This window comes from Neomonachus schauinslandi, chromosome X (genome assembly GCF_002201575.2).
Source record: "Neomonachus schauinslandi chromosome X, ASM220157v2, whole genome shotgun sequence".
NCBI classification, from domain to species: Eukaryota; Metazoa; Chordata; class Mammalia; order Carnivora; family Phocidae; genus Neomonachus; species Neomonachus schauinslandi.
Window position 1 is genome coordinate 52,010,292 of NC_058419.1, and position 3,470 is coordinate 52,013,761.

At 37.5% G+C, this 3,470-nt stretch overlaps 1 pseudogene; it reads left to right on the forward strand.

Moving 5' to 3' along the window:
- Nucleotides 1–729: 729 nt before the first annotated feature.
- Nucleotides 730–2,496, forward strand: LOC110583619 (annotated as a pseudogene).
- The last annotated feature ends 974 nt before the right edge of the window (nt 2,497–3,470 follow it).

Below are 3,470 nucleotides of genomic sequence, written 5' to 3' on the forward strand. Positions count from 1 at the left end.
TCAGGATAATGCTGGCCTCAGACTGAGTTAGAAAGTCTTCTCTCTTCATTTCTTCAGAAGAGTTTGAGAAAAAAAATGGTGTTAATTTCTTTCTGAGATTTCTTAGAATTCATCAGCAAAGCTATCAGGTCATAGGTTTTTCTGTATTAGAGGTTTATGATTATGGATTCAATCCCCTTATATATTATAGGTCTATTCAGAGTTTCTATTTGCTCTTGAGTCAGTTTTGGTAGTTTGTGTGTTTTTAGGAATTTATCCATTTCATCTAGGTTATCTAATTTGTTGGTGTGGAATTGTTCACGGTATTCTCTTTTAATCCTTTTATTTTTGTAAAATTGTTAATATGGTTCCCACATTCATTTCTGATTTTAGTAATTTGAGTTATCTTTCTTTTTTCTTAGTAAAACTTGCTAAAGTTTTATCAATTTTGCTATTGATTTGTAGTTTCATTCTATTGTGATCAGAAAAGATACTTGGAGCCTGGGCTTCCCATACCCACAACTTTGATGGTACAGACAGAGTGCCAAGGACCAGGAAGCAGAGCCTGTTTGGGGGGCTTGGGCATGGGAGGCTGTAGGACCTTAGCCCTTCCCTATGGGGAGACAGCCTGGTGGCTAGCAATGGGGAGGAGTGGGACTGCTGCTGTGCCAGGCCATGAATGCTGAGCTGCTGCCCCCTCCTCCTCACTGCTGCCTCAGTCCCTGGCAAAACTCATGGTCACTTGGGAACATGGCCCTGGAGCAGCTTTGCACCATTCTCAAAGTATTGTTAATATCAATACTTATAGTAGAAGGGATTATGGTGGCCTAAAAGACCCAAGAGGCTTTCCTCAAATGTTTGGTGACCCTTGAATGTTCACTCTTATTTATGAGAAGAGCACCAAAATCTGATCATTAGCTGTCTGAAAGTGTAGAAATGACTTGTTTACTGTGGCCCTTACTGATGGACAAAATATTGGAATCAAACATATTTCTGCAACCCAGTGTGGAATTTGGGTTCCAACCAGCAATGGAGGTCATTTGCTTCACCAAATTATCCTGACTCTTTTCCACCAAATAAGGAGTGCATCTACATTTTGAAAGCTGCTCCATGTCAAAGAATAGGGTTGACCTTTGATGAACATTATTATATAGAACTATCATTTGAATGTCAGTTTGACCACTTGGAAGTTCAAGATGGCCCATTTGGTTTCTCTCCACTTATAGATTGTTACTGTGGTGTGAAAAAGCCCTCTACTAATTAGATCAACAGGGAGGTTAATGTAGATTAAGTTTAGTTCTGATGAAGAACTTGAAGGATTGGGATTTCAAGCAAAATATTCATCTATTCCAGATCCAGATTTTATTTACCTAAGAGGTATTTTAAATCCCATCCCAGATTGCCAGTTTGAGCTCTGAGGAGCTGATGGAATAGTGTTTTCTAGTCAGGGAGAACAAGAAGAAAAAACAAAACCTGGCGAAACAATTGGTTGCATATGGACATTTAAAGCTATTCCAAAAACTAAGGTTTATTTGAAGTTCCTCGATTATCAAATGGAGCACTCAAATGAATGCAAGAGAAACTTCATTGCAGTTTATGATGGAAGCAGTTCTACTGAAAATCTGAAGACCAAGTTTTGCAGCACTCTGGCCAATGATGTAATGCTGAAAACAGGAGTTGGAGTGATCCAAATGTGGGCAGAAGAAGTTGTTCACCTAAGCAGGTTCAGAATGTTCTTTACTTCCTTTGTGGAACCTCCCTGTACAGGTAGCACTTCCTTTCTTTTTTCTTTCTTTCTTTCTTTTTTTTTTTTTTAGATTTTATTTATTTGAGAGAGACAGAGAGAGGGAGAGCCAGGGAGAGAGTGAGAGGGAGAAGCAGACTCCCTGTTGAGCAGAGAGCCTGATGTGGGACTCAATCCCAGGACCCTGAGTTCATGATCTGAGCTGAAGGCAGATGCTTAACCAACTGAGCCACCCAGGCGCCTCTAGGTAGCACCTTCTGTTACAACAGCAACATGTGCATCAATAATTCTTTAGTCTGTAATGGTTTTCAGAAATGTGCATACCTTTGGGATGAAAATCATTGTAAAGAAAAGAAAAAAAGGAGGACTACTTGAACAAATCACTAAAACTCATGAAACAATTACTGGCATTACATCAGGGATTGTCTTGGTCCTTCTCATTATTTCTATTTTAGTACAAGTGCAACAGCCTCAAAAAAAGGTCATGGCTTGCAAAACTGCTTTTAATAAAACTGGATTTCAGGAAGCATCCAGTGTCAAATAAAGCAGGACCAACCTAAGTTCCATGGAACTGCCTTTCCAAAATTATTTTGCACAACCACAGTCAATGAAAACATTTAACAGCACCTTCAAAAAGAGTAGCTACACTTTCAACAGGCACATGAGTGCCCTCAACAGGCCCTAGAAGACAGAGTGATGGAGGAGATTCCTTGTGAAATTTATGTAGGGGGCAAGAAGATTCTGCACAAACATCCATATCTATTGATTTTTAATCTTCTACTATAGGAGAAATTAATTATTAAGTATGTACCTATGCAGCCTATAGAGGACCATTACTCTTCAGCAGCCAACGCTTTTCTATCAGAACTAGGAAGACCTTCATTTCCCATTAACCTATTGTAATGGTGAAGTTTTTATTATCTCAGCCAGTCTATATGTTAAACCAGCCAAGGAACCTACTCCATTCAGTGAAAAAAAAAATCATTTATTGCTCGGTGTCACATAAACAAAGTACCAGTTAAGTAACATTTGAAGAGGGGAGTGGTTGTGCTGAGCCAGGCTCAGGCTGCTTGTTAGTCTTAGCAACAGGAATACTGTTCTTGATTGATACAGCTTCTCAAAATTTTGATCCCATACTAAGTTTAAAAGTAAGATTTTTCTTTACATTATTTTTGTTTTTCTTTTCTCTAAATTTAATTTGTTTTACAAGTCAGTGATTTTACCATTTCAGTTACTTACATAAATATAAATGGTTAATGTACCACACATATTTCAATATAGGCTAGCATTTGTCAAAATATAACTAATTATTGTGAAGGTGCCAATTAAGACCCACAGTTCTGTTTCATCCATCTGTTTCTTCCTGACTAACTTCTATACTGCTGCCTTTTAATTACTGGATCTTTAGTCTTTATATTTTGTGAACAGTAGATGATAGGAATTATCACCTTTAAGTCATATTTTGTCTTACTTATACTAGAAGATTTCATAATCTTAGGATGTATACACCCTTGCCAGTTATGACTAAAAACTTGAAAAAGACTAAAACTTCTAGAAATCCTTTGAAATTTTCCAAATTTGGTCACATGCAAAGGTAGCCCATTCATTCCAGTGAGCAAAGTCTTTAATTAATTTTAGGGGAGGCCCATAATTATGTTTATTTCCAGTGTTTCTCATCACCAGATTTGTGTTTCTTATTATTTTTATAAGATGATTTTGCTCCCTTTGTATTGGTTTATCTTATGGC